This window comes from Chiloscyllium plagiosum, chromosome 20 (assembly GCF_004010195.1).
Source record: "Chiloscyllium plagiosum isolate BGI_BamShark_2017 chromosome 20, ASM401019v2, whole genome shotgun sequence".
In the NCBI taxonomy this organism is placed as follows: Eukaryota; Metazoa; Chordata; class Chondrichthyes; order Orectolobiformes; family Hemiscylliidae; genus Chiloscyllium; species Chiloscyllium plagiosum.
In genome coordinates, this window is record NC_057729.1 from 25,388,789 (window position 1) to 25,398,603 (window position 9,815).

General features: G+C 39.1%; 1 long non-coding RNA gene across 1 annotated transcript in view; it reads right to left on the reverse strand.

The window, feature by feature from the left end:
- Positions 1-567: 567 nt before the first annotated feature.
- LOC122560083 overlaps positions 568-9,815 on the reverse strand; it is a 64,737-nt gene continuing 55,489 nt past the window's right edge. The window contains exon 3 of the long non-coding RNA XR_006314636.1: positions 568-955. This is a non-coding gene — a long non-coding RNA (uncharacterized LOC122560083). The remainder of the gene's footprint in view (positions 956-9,815) is intronic.

A 9,815-nucleotide genomic window follows, 5' to 3' on the forward strand; every position in this document is an offset into this window, starting at 1 on the left:
GTTAGCCATTTGATCAGTTACTTTATTGCACTGGAAAAGCAAATAAAGCCATATGGTCTCATTTTCTTCCATTCTGGAAAGAAAATCTACTGACAAAACTACCACAGTACAGGGGGAAACAAACAGAACAATGGAAGACATCAATTAATATATCTTGTGGAGCCAGTGCTTCTTGACATGAAGATTTATCCTTGGCCACAAAGTACACCCTTGGGCTCAGCCACAGTAGATTTCTCAGCAATATCCTTTAAAGGTGAAGTTTTAGTGAGGATGTAACCATTCTATACAAACCATATGTGCTTAATGGTAGCCTAATGTCAACAGAAGCAACAGACAAAAGCAAACAAATGTACATCAAAACGGTTTAGCAGAGGGTCATAAACATACTTCAGTTGTTGAAATGGGAACGTGGCCTTACTTAAACCCATTTTAAAAACTAGAGGCAAAAGCAGTAAAGTTGTACACACAAAATTTTACTTTTGGATATAAATGTACGCTGATGGAGGTTTCAGTATTAGACAATCTATTATGGTATAATTAACAACAGTCTTTTGTGGGAGGAGAGGCTTGGTATGGACAAAATCATATTTATTCATACAAAATACAGTTTCAGTATTATCACAATATTAAATCTTCTGATTAACACGAGGTGATTCAGTCCAGACAAGATCTCTTTTATTTTGGTTATATAAAATGCCAAATTTCCTTCCACTACTATTGACACTTCTATTTCTAGTCCCTTTATGATTCATCAGAAAGAAATTCGGGTCCATTTGACTCAGATACGTAAAGTCAAGGAACTGCGAGTAGAATAGGATTTCCAATCCTAGTTGATCATATTCTTGTGGAGGTATATCACATGATCTCCTGCTCCATTTACTCTGAACCAGAATCCTTCCATTTGTGATCAAAGACGTCCAGTCCTATGGCACCACATTCTGCTCTCAACACAACCCTGAAAGCAAAAAGGTGCATTATTACTTAATTGAGTGATTCTTGACTGCTTGTCAACAGCTGTTTTCCCATCTTTAATTTTTTTTACAGCAAATAAACGGAAGTATTACAAGAAAATAATTAATATTGTGTGTTCTTATTCAATGTCCAGATTATCATTGTTTCCAAGAGTGCTCTAAGAGGTTTTATTTCAAGTCCTGGTGACTTCAGCCCAATCTTGGTGGGTTGGCAATGTGCAGCAGTTATTCAACTTTGAGATTCCAGGCTCACTCCCAGTCTGGATTGAGAGTATAGCAGTTCACTTTCCTCTCCAGCTGTAAAGAATTTATACAAAATTAATTTGCACAGACTCAATCCAGTCCTTAGCACAAAACTATCTAGGTCCTTTATATATCCCAGAATGTATAATCTGCATTTTTATCACTGTGTTGGCGACACTGGATGCTGAGCTAGAATGGCCATGTGAAAAAGTATTCCATTATCCAGCATTACTATTATGCAAAATCAATTGAGGTGTAAAAAGTAAGTGGAGATTTACACAGAAACTCACTGACCTCAGAAACTCCATTAAAGATTTATTGAAGCAATCACAAGGGGCCAGTAATTCAATCATAAAGGGTTGGTTTCCCTTAGAATGTAAGTCCTTGTAACTTCGAACACATGGTAGAATTCATCTATAGGTGGTTCTAATTTATAACTACATGCAATTAAAGTGGATATTTCATTTTCTTTTCAAATGAAATTGATAATGCATCTTTAAGTTGAACATGTATTCAATTTTTTTGTCTATTTTAGTGGGATGTTCTATTTATTTTAAATGCTGATACCATTGGGGTTACTAACTTAGTGGACTTAGTGATTGAGAAAATGAAAGGCTCAATCAATGTTAAACAATACTATTATTAACTTAGTGGTTTTGTTTCAATGCTGTGAATGCTACCTTTGGCCCTTTTACTACAGCAATATTGAACGTAGTAACTCCCTGACTGTTTTTGATAGTTTAAACTATAAAATCAGTAGGATGTAAACTAGTCAATATATGTAGTCTGGACATTACTGTGGTCATCAATGTGAAATTTATTCACAAACTGTGTCCAAATTTTACTTGTTTCATAAAACTATTTCTTCAACATTTGAGTTTGTTATTCTCCAATTAAACAACCTGACAAATGTTGCTCAAATTTGTTATTTCTAAACTGAGCCTTCACTTACTCAATAGCTATTAAAAAGAAACAGAGGTTAAACCCAATGAATTCAAATTCATGCTGCTTAATCTTATGAACACAGTTCAGGATGTAAAACTGGGCACAGCTTGTGCCTGCTGACAGGAAAATAAGTCAGTGCACAAATAAATGTACATAATGTATTAAACCCACAGTGAAAGTTTAGACCAATGCATATTTCCTGACTGAGGTAAAGTTACCAATTATTCTGATTTACTGCAAAAAGTTGTGGGATTTTGCTTGACTGCAGTGAGGTCAATGCTTAGATTTAATTTGGAATGAGGTTCTGCCTGACTTGGGTCAGGGATGAACAGACAGGCTGTTTAGATTGATTGTAAAACGTGTTTTACTTGACTGGATAAGGGGCAGGGTATATTTAATGTACTTACATTTAAAGGGTCCTGTAGCCATTTTTTAAAACGACTTAACCCGAGAGATACTCCAGGGCAGGTTGGCAAAATGCAAAGTTAGAAAGTAAAAATATGGACTCTAGCTTGACTTCAGTTTGATTGAATGTAAACCACAGTTAGGTCCTACATGTTTTATATTTATTTATTTTTGAAGGAATGGTTAACTACAGCAAACGTATCATACATTTCATTTGAGTATCTTTTACACCTACATAATTTACACATTATGCACAGACTGAAAAAAATAAGCATATGGAAAGAACCACCCTCAGTATGAGTGACAGCAGTAAGACTGATAATGATCAAATTGAATCTTCAGACAGCAGTGGAATTTGAGTTTGAGTTTGATTTATTTCTTTTTCGCATGTACTGAGATACAGTGAAAAACGTTGTATTGCATGATGTACAGGCAGGTTGTACTGTGCAAAGTGCATCAGGATAGCAGAACAGAGTGCAGTGTTACAGCCGCAGGGAAGGTGCAGAGAGACAGATCAACATTAACATTTGAGAGATTCAAACAAAAGTCTGATAACAGTGTGGAAGAAGCTGTCTTGAATCCATTTGTATGTGTATTCAAACTCTTATATCTTCTGCCTGATGGAAGAGGGTAGAAGAGAGTATAACTGGGGATGGGAGGGGTCTTCGATTATGTTGCTTGCTTTTCCAAGGAAGCAGGAAGTATAGATGGAGTCAATGGACGGAAGGCTGTTTTGCAATGATGGACTGGGCTGTGTTCATTATTCTCTGTAGTTTCTCGCAGTCTTGGGAAAAGGAGTTGCCACACCACACTGTGATGCATCCAGATAGGATGCTTTCTCTGGTGCATCTATAAAAATTGGTGGGTGTCTTTATGGACATGCTAATTTCTTTAGCCTCCTGAGGAAGTAGAGGTGGGTTCTGCTTTCTTGACTGTCACATCAATTGTGTGGACCAGGACAGATTGTTGATGATCATCACTCCCAGGAATTTGATGCTCTCGACTATCTCCACCTCAGCACCACAGATACAGACAGAGGCGTACCTTCCACTCCGCTTCCTGAGGTCAATGACCAGCCGATGTTGATGGAGAGATTGTTGTCTTTACACTATGCCACTAAGCACTCAATCTCTTTCCTGTATTCTGTCTCGTTGTTGTTTGAGATCCAATCTACAATGATGGTGTCATCAGTGACCTTGTAACTGGAGTTAGATGGAATGTGGCCACACGGTCATGAGTGCATAAGGAATATAGTTGGGGATTGAGTACGCAGCCTTGTGGGGTATTGTGTTGAGAATTATCGTGGAAGAGGTGTGGCCATCTATTCTTACTGGTTGTTATCTATGGGTCAGGAAGTTGAGAATTCAACTACAAAAGGGGAAGCTGAGTTCTAGGTCTTGGAGTTTGAAGATGAGTTTGTTTGGAATTATAGTGTTGAAAGCAGAGTTGTAGTCAATATGTAGGAGCCTGACGTAGGTATCCTTCTTACCCAGATGTTCCAGGGAAGAGTGTCAGGCCAGAGAGATGGCATCTGCCATGGGCCTTGCCATAGTATGCAAATTGCAAATGATCAAGGCAAGTTGATAAGCTGGAGTCAATGTGAGCCATGACTAACCCTCTGGAAACTCTTCATACTTATGGAGGTCAGAGCTGCCGGGCGGCAGTTATTGACGCACACTGCATGATTTTTTTTAGGCACTGGGATGATAGTGATCTTCTTGAATCAGGTGGTGACTTCAGATCATAGTAAGGTGAGGTTAAAGGTGTCAGTGAATACTCCCACCAGCTGGTCTGTACAGGCTTTGAGTTCACAACTGGCCACTCCATCCAAGTCAGTTGCCCTTACTGGGTTCACTCTCAAGAAGGCTGATCTAATGTCAGTGGTGGTGATTGTGGGTACAGATGCACCTAAGGCTGTTGGAACAGGTAACATCATTCCACTGACCTTCTGTTCAAAGCAAGCATAGAATGCATTGAACTCATCAGGTAAGGATGTATTGTTGCCTACAATTCTCTTCAGCTTTGGTCTGTTATGTCATGTCAGTATTGCTGCAAATGATGGGCGTCCATGTGGTTATTCTGGGTCTCAAGCTTTGGTATTACCTTTTGGTATCTCTGATGACCTGGCAAAGACAACCTAAATTTCCTGCATAGGTCAGGGTTGTCTGACTTGAAAGCCTCAGACCTTGACTTCAGTAGGGAATGAATCTCTCAGGTTCATCCATGGTTTCCAGTTGGGGAACATTCAGATTAACTTCTTTGGTATGCAGTCTTCTACACATCTACTATTGAAGTCTGTGATGGTAGTGGCACACTCGTACAGGTTGGCTGCTGTGTTCTTGATGGACCAGTACACCTACTAAGCAGTCCTGGAGAAGCCCTTCTGTTGCCTCAGACCAACACTGCACTATTTTCTGTACTGGATTCTCAAGCTTCAATTTTAGCTTGTGAACTGGGAGGAGGAGCAAAGTGTTGTGATCTGTTGGTGCGATGGAGCGGTTGGCATCTTTGATATAGCAATAGTCAAAGATATTTGGATCTCTGGTGGAATAGGAGACATGTTGATAGCATTTTGGTAAGCCATTCTTGAGGTTGGCCAGGTTGGACTCACAGGCTACAATGAACAAGGCTGCAGGGTATTCTGTCTCAAGACTGCAGCATTATATACTTCATCAAGTGTGCTGTTCACTTCTGTTTAGGGAGGTACGGTAGACTACTGTCACGATAGCTGAAGTAAACTGCTGTGGCAGGCAGTAGGGCCAGCATTTCACTGTAAGATATATTCGAGGTCAAGAGAGCAGTGACTGAGCACCTGGAGGTGTTGATAGGGGGGCAGAACCCACCACCCCTTGCCTTGCCTGAGGACACTGAGTAGTCCACTCAGTGAAATGAGGAACCCACAGGCTGTAAGGCACAATGAGGTGAGCCATGTCTCTGAGAAACAGAGCACACTGCAGTCTCTCAATTTCCTTAGTATGCAGGAAGTTTACCTTTATTTAAAAAAAAAGCAGCATCCTTCTATTCAATCCACCATTGTCTTTCTATGTACAACCATAAGTTGAATATGTCAATAATTAAGTACTAAAATTAACACAAAACAAACTATCATAATAATTTTTTAAAAAATACATTGTTTTTTGTTTTGTTGTGTTAAGGTGCAACTTCAACATGACAGTTTACTTGCTTTGTTATTTAGAATCAGAATTAGAACAGTAAAGCAACCAATTGCAATTGACTGAACTAGAAAATAACTAGGAGCTACACTCTATTCATTTGACACTTTGGATATCTACCTTCCCTTGACTGAATTGAATATAATTTTCATATATATACATATGTACAGACATATAAGTGTGTGTTAATATATTGTCAATGTGCATATACTCTCAATTTCTGCCTTGCTCTCCACATAATCTATTAAAGGGACCTGGACTGAGTTGAGAAACATGGAGTGAAGCGAATGACACTTTCCATTATTTATGTCTACATTAGATGACAATTTAAGTCTGGTAGGTGCTGTTACATAGAAAAGTGGTAAAATTAAATGTTGCTTTCCAAGATGCAGTCTTCCATTAGTTTTGCATAAATACCATCTAGCTCTCTTGCTCAACTTTCAAATGTTGCATTTGGCATGACAAATTCTCTACTTAGACCCACTTTGTCACAAAAAGACAGATCTTGTCCACTCCAGGACAATTAATTTTCCATGGCATGACAGAACTAAGTACAGCCAAGCAGCCTCTTTAGCATTGAAAATGAGCTTGTAAGTGTGAAGTCTCATTTGCTCAGATTTTAATTGGTGGATTTTTTACTTTCCCTCTCTTTTACTTCCTTTTGACATTTAACTAAATGTTCTAATTAAAATAAATATAAAATAAAAACAGGAAATGACTGGACATAATCAGCAGGGCATGCAGCATCTCTATAGAGAGATGAAGAGGGTTTACTCTCCAGGAATTATGTGAACTTTCAAGAATATGGGGAAATGTTAGAAATGTTTCAAACAGATTAAATCATGGTGGGTGGAAGAGGATCAAAAAAAGGGAGGTTAAGTAACAAAAGAGTTGATAGTGCAGGGCCAAAAGGAGTGGTAATGACATAAGCAAAGAAACAAAACATCTGTCGAGCAGAGGTGTGAATTACAGGATGGTGAACAGCTGCTATTCAAACTCAAAAAAAAGAGCAGATCAAAACACACAAAGGATGGGAAACAAACTGCAGGTACAGATTATGATCCAAAATTATTGAACATAACATTGAGTCCAAAAAGTTCTGATGTTTGACCATGAGCTTCAATGGAACACTACAGGAGGTCAAGAATGGAGAGGTCAACTGAGAATAAGGTGGAGCAGTCAAATCACAGATAAAGGGGATCTCAAGGTCTTGCTTGTGGACTGAATGGTGACATTCCATAATATGCTCTTCCACTTTAATCTCCGTAATAGAGATAATAGCACGTACTGTATACTAAACAGAAAAAAATACAAATAGATTAATACCTCATGTAGAAGAAGTGCTTAAGGCCTTGACTGGCAAAGAGAGTGGAGATAAAAGAGCAGATATTATATCTCCTGTGTTTATATGAAAGGGTTCTTTGGGAAGGAGCCTGGATGCTGGAGTAAATTGGGAAGTATACCATGATATTGTAGAGTAAATGGTTCCCTCAGAATGCTGTGACAAGCAGACAGGGGAAAATGAGTTCAATTGTGGCACATGCCAATGTTGGCAAAAATGTCAGAGATTGGTCCATTGAATAGAGAAGCCAGTTGAGTGGAAGATGATGACATGGGGAACCTTATGTTCTTGAAGGAAAGTAAAGGCGTGGAAGAAGTGCCAGAAATGAGACAAACATGATCGAAGACCTAGTCAACCATAGTTTGGGGAATCTTCAATTGAGGAAAGAAGACATATTCAAAATACCATTGGGAATGCTTGCATCATGAGAACAAATGCCTCAAAGAAGAACAAATTGAGGAGTGCAATGGAGTCCTTAGAGGAAATAGACTGAGAAGATGAAAAGTCAAGACAGCAAGGGGTGTGAGTGTGATTATAAAGAGTATTTGTTGACCTATCTCCAGAAATGGAGACAGAGAAGTCAGGGAAGTGATTGGAAGAAAAGAAACGAGCTATGTGAAGGTAAGGGAAAGGTAGAAGTTGGAAGCAAAGCTGCTAAAGTTTTCCAATTCAAGGTAAGAGCAGGAAACAGAATTGACACAATTATCAAGGTACTAGAAAAAGACTGACACTTCCTAGTTCAGACTCTGTGCTGCTCTTTAATGGTGTTTCAATCTGATTAGTTCATGAGATATATAGTTAATTGCTTTATTCATTGAGATACAAGATCTCCCATTGTAGATGCTACATGATTTAGGTGTTTTACAGGCAATAAATTGCCATACACAGATCCATGAGCAAATGCAAGTTAAATAAACCATTGCTATCATTGCTTAACTGCTCAGAGTGGAATCTGGTCAAAATAATTTAAGTTTACCTCTGACAATCTAAGGAAGTCATTTTGATTGTGTGATGATGCAAAATGGGTTGATAACTTGCTCTGTATCTCTTCTATTTTTGTTTATTTCCACTGAAGTGAATAATGAATTGGAATGTTATAAACTAAATAGCTGAGGCTTAGGGCTCAACACAGGAAAGGAGTTTGGTGAATGAGTGAATTAAACCAGAAAGAAAGGCAAGCTATATATTTTGTCATTGCATTATAGAGCACAAACCCTAGCAGGTGGTAGAGCAGGTGGACAAGATATCATTTGGTTTGGGGTACTGTTTTCAGTAAGTAAGTGAGGACTGCAGGTGCTGGAGAGTCAGAATCGAAAAGTGTGGCACTGGAACAGCACAGCAAGTCAGGCAGCACCGAAGAAGGTTTATGCCCGAAATGTCAATTTTCCTGCTCCCCAGATGCTGCCTGACCTGCTGTGCTTTTCCAGCACCATGCTTTTCGACTCTGTTTCAATTGTTTTTCTGCTAATAGCATTCTTGCCTCAGAATCACAGAGTTCCAGATTGAAATCTCATCTCATTTATAGAACCTATCAAGTTTCACTATCCAATGAAGTACTGAGGAAATATTAGTACAGTTGGAGATCCCATCTTTTGGCTGAGGGACTAAACCAATGCTGCATCTGGCTGCCTGGCTGATTATAAAAGATTCCATGCATTACTTTTAAGAGCAGCAGTAAGTCATCTCCAATGTGCAGGACAATATTTACACCTCAGTCAATATAACAAAAATAGCCCAGATCATCAGTTCATTATCATGATGCTATTTGTAAGAATTTGCTCGATGCAACTTGAATATGTGGTTCTTACAGTACAACAGTGACTACACTTCTAAAAATACTTTATTGGCTGTAACTTGGTTTGAGATATTTGGCAGTCATTAAAATGCAAGTCTTCCTCTTTACTGTTTACTTTCTAGGTCTTGAATTGCACGTCGTTCTGCTATAACGTGTGTTTTGTTAACATGAATTCGCTACAATGCAATTGACGACTTGGGGACACTGTTTCTAAAGCACAAACTTTTAAACCATGTATTGGCTGTAAAGTGATTACATCGCCAACACTCTAAGCACTGTTTCAAAAGTGAAATTTTTCTAGAATGCGGAGTTGAACAAGAACACAACGATCGCGTTATAGAAGAATTTCCAAGAAATGGGGTGTAACTCATAAAACAAAACCAAATTAACAGGAAATATTCAATGATCTGAAACTGAAGGAAGGTTGAAGTGTCTTGAATTGTTCATTCTGGTGAAGAGAAGAGGGGGGCATATTATTCACTTATTCAGGATTTTTAAAGGAGCAGATAAATTGAACCAATATTAGATTGTAAAACGGAATTACAGCAGACTTCGACAGAATATTATTGCTGCAACTGTGCACAATGAGAATGAAGTGCTCCAGAAAAGAAATGGGACCATGAAGGGCATGCAGCCTTACCGGTGGAGATGGACAGGAGGAGAAAATTCATCGCTGGAAATGTGTTGCTGGAAAAGCGCAGCAGGTCAGGCAGCATCCAGGGAACAGGAGAATCGATGTTTCGGGCATAAGCCCTTCTTCAGGAATGAGGAAAGTTTGTCCAGCAGGCTAAGATAAAAGGTAGGGAGGAGGGACTTGGGGGAGGGGCGTCGGAAATGTGATAGGTGGAAAGAGGTCAAGGTGAGGGTGATAGGCCAGACTGGGGTGGGGGCGGAGAGGTCGGGAAGAAGATTGCAGGTTAGGAAGGCGGTGCTGAGTTCGA